Source organism: Mustela putorius, unplaced genomic scaffold, assembly GCF_011764305.1.
Source record: "Mustela putorius furo isolate JIRA1106 unplaced genomic scaffold, ASM1176430v1.1 tig00003845_pilon_pilon_pilon, whole genome shotgun sequence".
NCBI lineage: Eukaryota > Metazoa > Chordata > Mammalia > Carnivora > Mustelidae > Mustela > Mustela putorius.
In genome coordinates this window covers 24,701,248-24,713,526 of record NW_025421998.1, presented here as the reverse complement: position 1 = coordinate 24,713,526, position 12,279 = coordinate 24,701,248, and the positions used below count along the sequence as shown (strand labels likewise).

General features: G+C 36.1%; 1 protein-coding gene across 4 annotated transcripts in view; it reads right to left on the bottom strand.

The window, feature by feature from the left end:
• The window catches only part of CD36 (CD36 molecule), an 81,589-nt gene that overhangs the window by 31,843 nt on the left and 37,467 nt on the right, over nt 1–12,279 (bottom strand). Inside the window, exon 1 of one of the 4 annotated variants that reach the window (XM_013060639.2) lies at nt 7,274–7,351. The exons of 2 other annotated variants lie outside the window; for them this stretch is intronic. The gene's annotated coding sequence lies outside the window, so the exon portion shown is untranslated. Of the gene's footprint in view, nt 1–6,884; nt 7,068–7,273; nt 7,352–12,279 lie in introns of those variants that run through there. One more of the 4 variants, XM_004739614.3, reaches the window with a different exon arrangement.

Below are 12,279 nucleotides of genomic sequence, written 5' to 3'. Positions count from 1 at the left end.
CCACTGAGCCACCCAGGCGCCCCAATACTTTAAATTTAATAATAAAAATTCAGGGTGGCTGGGTTGCTCCGTGGGTTGAAGCCTCTGCCTTCAGCTCAGGACATGATCCCAGGGTCCTGGAATCGAGCCCCGCATCGGGCTCTCTGCTCAGTGGGGAGCCTGCTTCCTTCTCTTTCTCTCTGCCTGCCTCTCTGCCTACTTGTGATCTCTGTCAAATAAATAAATAAATCAATCTTAAAAAAATAATAATAAAAATTCTACTTTTCTTATGGTCTCAGATTTTCCCTCTACAGCATTGTTGCAACAGAAGTTGCCACTCTTATGACATCATGAACACTTATTTCCGTGGGAGGAACCATTTCTTTAAGAATATTACTTGTATAGGTAAGAAAATAAGAAAAATTAGACTTGTCTTCAAAATGGAGAAAGGTAAGTGGTATGGTTTTTCCAGGGCAATTTTATTTACTTACCTCTACTCATTCTTATCTTTGTCATATCTCTTTACCCATGCCTTACACCCTGCATACTTCCACTGTAAATCAGGGTGCACTGAACTCCTTCATATGGAGGTTCTGATGGCTAAGAAGCCTGAATCCTATTAGTGTCAAACGTTTTTTCCAATGTAAAAAGCAAATATATAAGCCTAAACAAGTGACTTAGGTTTCCTGCGGTCTGGATTTGGCTTTTTATTAATTGCTTGGGGGTGAAGTGTGAAGAAAAGCTTTCCCTACTCTCTGAAATCATGTAACATGCATTGCTAACCTGGTGTTCTGTGCACTATGAACAAATAATCGAATCAGGGTAGCTTATTAACTAATATCTTACTGAATGCTCATTTCACAGACCATCCTCCAACTCCCATTTGCACGTTTTACCTCAAGTAGCAATCCGAATACAGAGATCTAATCTAGTGTAGTTGAGACTTAGTACACTGACTAGAGATTATGCCAAAAAACTGATCTGCAACTGTCTTGCCAGATGACCGGGGGGTGGGGTGGCGGTGGTGGTGGGGGGGGTGGGGACCACTTCATCTCTCACACTTCAGTTTCCTCATGTGTAAAGTAAGATTCTACAACGAGATCTGCAATTTTCAAGGGGCTGAACTGGTTCTTCAGATTCTTACATGGGTGACAAATGGGCAGAGTGACTATGGCGTACAACCGTGGTGGGAACCCTGGGTCTAGATTCCCAGCTTCGTCCCCCTCTCCCACCTGATACTCTCCTTTCCACCACACGGAGGAAGCTCTAGGAGAATCTCTATAGAAATCAATGGCTTTGCAAACCCATTTAAAAATTAGTACAGGAAATCCCCATGGTTAAATTGCAGTTCTCTTTATTAAATATCATGAATCTATTTAAAAAAAAAAACCTCAAATATTAAGTCATACCTTTTGGAAAGTCATTTTATGTTCCATATAAACTTCACTAAAAATCTTCACTAATAGTCATGTCATTTGCAACTCTGACAGAGGGAACATAAAATGATTTAAAAATTAAATTCTACTGTTGCTAAAATAGATCCATGTGCATATATTTGCCCTTTTCCAGATTTTGTACCATAATCAAGTCATAAATCGATCTCACTGTTTCCAGAATTATTTTCCTTTATTTAAGTAGCCCATGTACTAGAGGGAAGAGTCCCAGGAACATCTACCGAAGACCCAGGGGACAGCACATGTTGTCCAATGCCTTCCTCTCTGTACCAGGAAATCCATTCTTGTGACTACTAAGGATCCAAAGATGTCAAGTAATGGGGAAACCTGGGTCCTGCCCAGGCTCTGTCTGTTTTAAACTTAAAACTGAAGTGAGATAGTGGATCCATCCCACTGCTTGTGAGTTTTAAGTTCATCAGAAAACAGAAGTATCAAGTAATTTATCAAGTAATTTATCCTGTTGAATCTCATGGTTAGACAGTTACTGGGATAACACTGGTTTGGATGTTATGTAAGGAAAGCTACAAGTAGTAATCCGACATTATTTCACATGTGTATTAATATTTTTGAGAGAGAAAGACCGAGTTTGTGTCTTTTTTTTTCCTCCACATTTTCAACTGATTCATTTTTGGTACACTGTTGTAACTTTCCGACATTTTCCCCTAATAATAGGCAAGATATTTGACATTACTTGGGTTCATTTATTTTCCTTCAGTGCCTTGATACCAGGAGTAATTAGGTATTGTTATTCAATTCATACTTTAACCTTATGCTTCATATTATAAAATTAAAATCAGTTTTATTCACCTGAGGCAAAGGAGGGCCAAACATTACATAAGACACACACTGCATACATAAGAGAAAAGCTCAGGTTATAGTACATTCTATTGAATAGTTTTTCCACCCATGTTTATCTTCATGGGAAAAAAAAAAAAAAGTGTAGTTCCTTCCCATTCTTCTCTCACATTTAGCTAGGGCACGTAAAATGTGTGTCTTACACATTTGATTTTCTTCAAAACATAGTTCCTTACATATTCAAATAGTGATTTATTTCACTTGCTAATTTTGGATTACATTTATTGTTACTTCTCCCTCATAAGAATAGACAAGACATTGATATCTGCAATAATTTACTTCTTGCTTGAGATACTTAAATCTGGAAAGCAAAGAACAATCACAGGTACAGGACAGAAAACTAATGGCTGAATGTTTTCTAAAGAAGAGAAAAGAAAAGGGCATATTTAAAAATATCAGTTATCACATACCTTTCTTGAATCTATGGGGAGACCAGCTGATATCTTATCAATTTACATATTGTAAATCCTATTCTTTTTGTAGAATTTGTAAGTGTATTTTATTCCCTTGGGTTATCTTTGAAAGAAGGAAGAAAAATACAATTTTTCTTTCTTCTTTTTTTTCCCTTGTCAAATCAAAAAAGTGTTTCCAGAATGAATTTAGGAGCATTGTGCATTTCCACTATGTTGGAAACCTGGTGGTAGAAACAGAGATTGAGCTCTAAGAAGCCTCTGCAATAAATAGATCAGAAAATCAGAGAAAATTCCCAGAAATTCTTCCCATGTGTGGATAAAGCTGTGTTCCTCCTCCCAGGGAAACTGTGAAACTCCTCCCAGGGAAGGCATAGCCTAGAGGTAAAATTTCCTGGGATGTGAACTGCAAAACTTGAAAAAGCTCAGATTACAAGAGTATTTGTACCATAAATGAACGTTAGGCCCTTCATGACATTTTCTTACTCATGAGTGAGTAGCTCAGAATTCCTATTCTATCCTTCCTTGCACGTTTCCTTAGAACAGAAAACCAGATCATACTCTTCTGTTTTCAACCACACACACATACACTGTTCTTTTGGTACACAGGCCTTCCTCACCTAATAAATATGGTGCCCACAAAACCCATTTTTGGTGTTATTGATTCAACAGGTTGCATATGGATGATGAAAGTTAGTTTTCAAAATTAGATTCCTTTTCACACTCTGACCCTACACCATACCTAGGTGTGTTTACATGCCATGATTTCCTAGACATAAATATGATGCAAGTTCAAACCCAAGCTAGTTGCAATGGGTGTAAACCAATAATTTAAATGTGCTTGCATTTCATCATGTGGAAACAGAAGTCATTAGATCCGTACCTTATAATCTTCTATTCAGAGACAGAATTCTTTACATGCAATTCCAGTGTATAAACATAGCTAAAAGAAAAGCTATTCTGGTTAAAGGGGGCAAGAAGTGTGGCCCTTTCTCCTTCCTGTCCTACTTCGCTTGGGCTCTGAGTCATCCTCACAGAACCCCAGGGCTCTGCAGAAAAAGACTTCAATAACTAGATGAGAAGTTATCCAGTATCTTTTCTTACTGAAGTTACCATAGTCCTTTTTACATGTGCATTTCTATCCTATTAGAATATGTGGGGGTAGGGGCACCTAAGTGGCTGACTCTTGGTTTCAGCTCAGGTCATGATCTCAGGGTCCTTGGTATCAAGCCCAGGGCTTCACACTCAGCAGGGAGTTGCCTTGGGATTCTCTCTGTCCCTGCCTCCTCTAAAATAAATAAATAAAATTTTTTAAAAAGTGGAGGTAAAAATATACAACAGAAAAAAATTATAAACATCTATAATATGAAACAAAAATACAGAACACTAAATTAAACTTTCAAATACTGTAATTTAAAACTTATTTCGGGGGGCGCCTGGGTGGCTCAGTGGGTTAAGCCGCTGCCTTCGGCTCAGGTCATGATCCCAGGGTCCTGGGATCGAGTCCCGCATCGGGCTCTCTGCTCAGCAGGGAGCCTGCTTCCTTCTCTCTCTCTCTGCCTGCCTCTCAGTGTACTTGTAATTTCTCTCTGTCAAATAAATAAATAAAATCTTTAAAAAAAAAAAAAAAACTTATTTCGGTGGTAGTCTTAAAACAGTAAGTACACTGGACTTCATTACTAAGTCCATCTAGAAACAAGGCTACTTTTTGGAGTACTTGGAGAAATTACTATAGGTTTGAAATGATTTTCTTAAGATCAGATGGGTTTAAATAGGACTGTCTAGAGCTTTTCTTAATCTTTGAACCTCGGACAGGAATTCTATTTTTTCCCACCTTAAATTATACTATAAACAGTAAGATATCATGTGCTTAGCAATGGTTCAGATTCTGGACTTCGAAGTCAAGTGATTTAAGTTTAATTTGGGTCTTGATAGGATAGTTTCTCTGTGGCTAAATTTTCTCTAAAATTTAATCAAATAAGGTTTTAAATTTCAAAAGTAAATTAGATTATGTATAAAATTTCCTATCATAAAAAATGTTATTTTGGGGTGCCTGGGTTTCAGCTAGGGTCGTGATCCCCACATCCTGGGATAGAGCCCCTCATCGGGTTCTCTGCTCAGCAGGAAGCCTACTTCCCTTCCTCTCTGCCTGTCAAATAAATAAATAAAATCTTTAAAAAAATGTTATTTTGACATGTTATCATGAAATATTATTTTGAACAACCATACAATTAAACAGTAAAATGTTATTTCATACTGGCCAATTTTTTAATCTAATAAATGTATATAGTGTATTCAAGTAGGAACAATTATTTGCAAAACACTTAGATGACAATAAACTCTCATTAAATTTGTGTATATATATATATACACAAATTTAATCAGGTTTTTTATACATATATAGGAATATATAAATATATATATATATATATATATATATATATATATATATATAAACTTAAAGTTTACCACTCAAATGGGAGGTAGCTGCTAATTTAGGAGATGCTGTTTAAAGCTTTTAGCCATAACTTGGACCAGTGAATGAAAACACCTTGCGATTAAATCAAAAGATGGTTACAGAATTTCCTCCTTCAGAAACAGAAAACCCAGAAGATTCAAGTGTGCTTGAGTAAACAGGGCCAAACATTTTCGTAAAAAATAAGGGAGGCAACTATAAATTCCAAACTTTCCAGTACATCCTGTGCAAGTACTCTCCAATTGTAAGGTCGGTGTACCTCCCGGACTAAGCTGTTATCTGATGATGGTGAAATGGATTCATTGTTCTGCTATAATAATGATTCTGGTAAATAAAGATTTTCTACATATTTTTCTCTCATAAAATCCAGTGGACCACTGGACCCTATATAACAAAACCCTTTTAAAATTTCATTTTGGTCTTTTTCTGAACCAATATTGGAAGTAATGCTTCTTTTAGGTTCAAAAGACATTACTAACTCAAAACCACATAGGAGAGGACTGAAAAATGCACACAAACATTTTAAAAATGTCTTTTACTATGTTTCTTAATAATTCCAGAAACTGTGTGAGATTTACTCCAGAGAATTTATGCCATTTCCAGTATGAATTTTAACTTGCTGTAATTAAATTGAAACTTTTAATTTTCCTAGGATGATTTATCCTTAATTTAAACTTAGGGGATCCTGGGCAGCTCAGTCTAAGTGTCTGCCTTTAGCTCAGATCACGATCCCAGAGTCCTGGGATCGAGCCCCTTACAGGGCTCTCTGCTTGGTGGGAAATCTGCTTCTCCCTCTTCCATTCCCCCTGCTTATGTTCCCTCTCTCGCTCTCTGTCAAATAAATAAATAAAATCTTAAAAAAAAAATCTTTAAAAAATAAATAAATTTGGTGTCATCATTCAAGGAAATAATTTGTATTTGTAATAATGCAAATTTATGTATTTATTTATTTTATTATTTATGATACTAATATTTATTTGTAATAAGTTTTCTACAGAGCCCAAAATATTAATTTTGATTTCTTTTTATTCTCCTACCTACCAAGTTTTACATAATTTATACTAATTAATTAAATCTAGAATCATTATTTGGAATATAATTTACCTTTCCAAGTAGCAATTATAGTTTCTTTGTTCATTAAGGAAAAAAATGTTTAACAAGAACATATCCAAAATACACATTGCATTTAACCATAGTGATAAAGTTCACCAGCAATTAATAGTATTCAGATAGAAAATTAAACACACTAATGACTCTGTCAAGTAATAAGTAGTTAATTGCAAACTAGAAATGTTGTGGACATAAGAATAGCAAGTCATTTATAATAATTAATGCATTATATTAATCTTACCATGAATTTTTATTCCTAAATTAAAAATCAGGTATAAATAGCTTAAGTGTACAGTGAAAGTTTCAATATAATCAAACTGGATCATAGATCATTTTAAATGTTAATAAATGTTTACAGATGTAAAATTTTGAACATCAAAAAAGAAAATGCCACTGACCATTGAACAAGGTTTTAATATTTTTTAAACATAAAATGTAGAAAGACTTGTAACTTGGAAAACAACACAAATCCAATTTAAAAAAAAAAGCCTAATGACTTTGAAAAAACAGCTACAGCTTCATGTTGTTATTGTGCTACTTCTTAAGAGTGTTATTATACTGCAGTCATCTTTTTTGTTAGAAACAAATCATATGACTTACCTTTAAATAGGCTAAGCAAGATTTTTCAATCAAAGGCTCAAACATTTGAACAGACAGTTCTTGGTAGGACCAAATGGTACTCTGCAGAAAAACTCTACACTAAAATCCTCATTACATAAAGCCTGTGAGTTTAAATATGCTTTAAAAAAAAAAAGTACGATATCAAATCCCAGTGAGTGGTTTGTTGCCAGAGGAATTAGGAAAAAAAAAAAAAAAAGGGAAAAGAAACCCACCCACATCACACTACTAGTACGGCTCTTACGGGTCTATTTTTATGGTCTGGTGAGGACCCATTACCTATATCTGAGATACTCAGCAGACTTTTTTTTTTTTTTTGGCCATTTTCCCATCCAAGTAAGTCAGAGGCCAGAGAAACAAAAGGCACTGACCTGCTGATCTGCCTCTAATATATTCTATTTTCCAGTGTAATCATTATTCCAGATGATGAACTGGGTCCGGGGGGTAGAAAGTATAAATTAAGAAGAACTGGTAATCTTACTTCCTTGTCATGATTTAGCTTGCAAAACTCCACAAAACTGAAAGAAAATGCACTTCTCTAGACAGCATTAATCTAAAGTGCATGAAGACTAAGGATTCTGAAAACAGTTGGAGACACTGTCAATCAACAAGGATGATCAACGGACTTTAAAAAAGGAAACAGCATATTGTTCTAACTGGAAATTCTTAACTAATGTTTATCATTTTCTGTTAGTTTTCCAACAACTGTCATGAGCTCAGCAAAATATCCATATGAAGACAAAAATGAAATTCCCCTTAGGTTTCTTCAGCCAAAAGACAACTATTCAATAACTTAAATAGAATTACATTTAAGATGACCTTTTAATGTAGAAAGGTATATACTTAAGGTACTTTAAAGGAAAGGCAAGATTTTAAAATCTAATGAAGACAGAAGGTCTTGCGGGGGAGAGAGCCATCAATACTAAGAATACAATGAAATTGCCAAAATCATGTAAGGAAGGTCAACATCTTTACAAACTTAAACTGCCATCTATCAGACAGGCCGCTGCATAAATGCCTCCAAGTCAACCTTGAAATAAAGCAAGCTGACAATAACAGGCAGGATATATTTAGTTCATTAGATCATATTTAAAGTAGTCCTTCTCACTGGATTGCCTGTGTTCTCCCTTCTGAGTATGGGGGACTCTCTTCGTTTGTAAGCACTGCAGTGCAACTGGACAGGAATCTCAACTGCCCTTTTTCCCTCAAGCTTTCTTTTTCCCAGGTATTTTCACGGATGCTTATATTTAAAAATGAATGCTTAGATATTAGGACTTATTAGGTATTAGGTATTATTAGGCTTTTTCTTTCTAAATCTTGAGACCACTCCATTAAGATAAAGTAGAAATGAACTTGCACAATCCCCTTGTGATTTATGCTTTTCATTTCAACAAAAGAGCTTAGAGATTTCAGGTAACTTTAATAAGAGGAGTCCTTGAAAGGACTGTGACCTTTGCTGTATTAGTAAAATGGTAATAAAGGGCTATTTCAATAACTATTTTAAGAGTATCTATCTTACTGTTTTTGAACTGCTTTGATATATTTTCTTCTCAACTTGAATTCTCACACACTGCCCCCGCCCCCAACATGATGATTCAAAAATAGCTCATAGACACAGGAGTTCAGATAGCTCCTATTATAAAGAGCAAATTTTAAACATATTGCAAGGATAGTTAAATGACGATGAAAACATGAACACCATCACAGAAAGATACTTCAGAAAAAAATACAAGCAAAATAGATGTTTTGACACTGAACTTACTTGGAACACTCATCAGTAGGCTAATGCTATCCAAACCCTCTGACTATCTCTGGAGAGAGAAATGTCACACACTCCCAAGCAGTCCAAGAATCAAATTTACATTCCCAGAGGGCAGCTGTGTTCAATCCCATAGACAGCAGTTCCTGAGTAGCTTTCTGAGTCTTGTGTGCTAAGACCCAGAAAGAGCAGAGCTAGGTAAAATCTGTAACCATACGTTTAGATTTTGAGCAAAATCGATAACTGGGACAATAAAGCAGAAACACGCTGCACCCATTTCTGAGTAAACAATGTTGAGGTTTTCATTTTGAGAAAAGAATATGTACCCACAGTATTTTGAAGGGATGTATTTTATATGAGAGTACACCTTGCCATATGTACATCCACTAGAGCACTAGACAGATCTAGTAAAATGAAAGATGAAACTTGCAACAGAATAAAGTCCATTTAGGCACAGCTCTCTAGGAACCCTTTTTGGTGACCACATAGGGTTTGAAATCACACAGACAAGTGAATCCTGAGGTTTCTGGGCACTGGTTGAATCGAGTGGAGGTTAGTAGTTAAAGAATCTCTTACTCTTATTTTTTAATTAAAAAATGGACAAAACTGGGCGCCTGGGTGGCTCAGTGGGTTAAGCCGCTGCCTTCGGCTCAGGTCATGATCTCAGGGTCCTGGGATCGAGTCCCGCATCGGGCTCTCTGCTCAGCAGGGAGCCTGCTTCCGTCTCTCTCTCTCTGCCTGCCTCTCCGACTACTTGTGATTTCTCTCTGTCAAATAAATAAATAAAATCTTAAAAAAAAAAAAATAAATAAAAAAAAAAAAATGGACAAAACTAAGTAAGAGAATGGTAAGAACCAAGTGAGGGACTTCTTTGCAACACATGACAGGGGCCTGATCGCTAGCACTCAAATTCAAACCCCTTCCACTGGGCCCCTGTCCCTTTTCTCCCTTCTGTTCTATTATCTGATGATTATACAGCACTATTCTACATGGATTTGGCTTATTTTTTTGTCCTGTTTTTGCAATTGCTAGAATACTGGCTCCAAGAAGAGGGAGACATTTGTCCAGTTAGTTCACTGCTCAATCCCCAGAGTGAAGACCAGACTCAAAGCTGGTAACCAGTTAAATGAATGGATACACACAGTAATTGTCATAACCATAATATTTTAAAACGAGTCAGAATGGGGGCCCCTGGGTGGCTCAGTAGGCTGTTTCTGACTATTGATTTGGGCTCAGGTCATGATCTCAGGATCATGACATCGAGCCCCACATCAGGCTTCATACTGGGCTTGGAGCCTGCTTCAAATTCTCTCTCCCCTCTCCTTCCCTCCCTCCCCCTTAAAAAGAAATAGCAAGGATGGTCAGAAATAAGAAGTTACTAGACTGTCTGTTCATACCACAAATATTCAATGGTTTGAGATGCAGAGCATCTGCTTTGACAGTCAACGGACCAGAGTTTGAATTTGGAGTTCATCACTTCCTAAAGTATGTGCCTTATTGCTACTACTTTGCCTCTCTTGGTTACAGTAGAAATACTGCCTTTTCAGAACTGTTGTAAAGATGAAGTTGATAATACTAAGGATTTAGCACAGAGCCTAACATAGAGTGTTTAATCAACTATGGTGATCATTGGCTATTAATCAAATGTTTATGTTGGGGAATTTATTAAAGTAATATGGACAAATAAGAAATATTGAAAATTATAAAAATGTATAAAATGAGAAGTTTTGATCCCCAATTTAGTTATGTTCTCCTCAACTGCCTTAGCTTTATGAATTTTAAATTTACATACATATGTATACGGAATACTACACATACCAAATCATACTTTCTGCAACTGACTCTTCTCAAACTATATGCCTTGGAGATATCCTATTTTGGATAGTTATTGTTCTCTTTTTCCATTATTGAAAAATATCCCATAGTGAAGGATGTATTGTCTTTGAAATAACTAATCTCTTTTTTAATGGATATTTTCTTTTATTGGCAGTTCTATGATCTTACCAAAAAAAGCTAAAATTCATATACAGTTAAAAAAATTTTTTAAATTTATTTATTTGACAGACAGAGATCACAAGTAGGCAGGCAGAGAGAGAGAGAGAAAGAGAGAGAGAGAGAGAGGAGGAAGCAGGCTCCCTGCTGAGCAGAGAGCCCGATGCGGGGCTCTATCCCAGGACCCTGGGATCCTGACCTGACCCGAAGGCAGAGGCTTTAACCCACTGAGCCACCCAGGTGCCCCCAGTTTTAAAATTTTTTGAGTGCATAAAAAATGAATTCTGGAACACTGAAAAGAAAATAAAATGAAAAAAAAAATTTTTTTTAAGTACAGCTGACACACAATGTTAGTTTCAGGTGTACAGCATGGTGATTCAACAGCTCTGTGTTGTGCCATGCTTCCAGGTGTCGCTCTCACCTGTCACCTACAACATTATTAGAATATCATTGTATGCATATATAGTTTTGTTGCCATGTTCTAGGACACCAGTAAACAGCAGTGAGTGAAATTTCTAGGTCAAAAGTGTGTACTTTTTTTTGCAGGAGTGGGGAGTAGAATTTTACCAGATTTCTGTTTATACATCTACACCACAACGTGTGAGACTACCTGTCTACAAACACACTCATACTGGTTTATACTGAATTTTGAGTTTTTAACAAGTACTTTTTTATTGGTAAATATTCAAACGAATGAAGTTGAACCTATTTTCTTAGGTATATTAGCCATTTCTATTCTAAAATATTTGTGAGGGGTGCCTGGGTGGCTTAGTCAGTTGAGTGTCTGATTCTTGGTGTCTGCTCAGGTCCTGATGTCTCAGGGTTGTGAGACCTAGCCCTGTGTGGGTTCCATGCTCAGGAGCAAGTCTGCTTGGGGTTCTCTCTCTCCCTCTCTCTCCGTCCCTCCTATGCTCGTGCACACACGCTGTCTCTAAAACCAATAAATCTCTAAAGTATTTGTGATTCTATTCTGGTCCATCTTTCTTCTATGAATTTGTTTGTCCTTTCCTTGTTAATTACTAAGGAACTAGCCAGTCTTTTGACATTTGACAGTTTTTAAAAAATTTTGATAATATTTAACTTCATTTTTTGTCTAATTTATACTACTAAAGTTTAAAGTTTTTATGCCATTAACTTTCACAGTAATTTCCTTTAACATATTGTGTCATACTTTGAAAGACTCTCTTCATTTCAAAAATATTAAAAGTAATCATTCTTTTAGTATTTGTAGGGTTTAAATAAAATCATTTGTAACAATATTTTTGGATAAGCTGATTCATGGAATTTAACGCTTATGAAGTAAAAGAGGAAGAAGAAAGGGAATTGAGTAACAAATATTGCAACATATTTGAGAAGCAGATGATGTACACAGTGTGAGGACTCTAAAAGAGGGGTCACATGGCCTGGGTTCTGATCACTGCTTATTAACAACAACAAGATTTGTGGACTCTGTAACACACAGTCATTGTAATTCTGATTTCCATTCATCACAAAGGGGATAATCATACAGAATTCACCTACACCCTCAGGCAGAAAGATCAAATCAGGTATTAGGTGTAAACCTAATATAAATCTGTATGCAGCTTCTACTAGGAGATGGAATTTTTTAGGTGTTTGGCTTTTTTG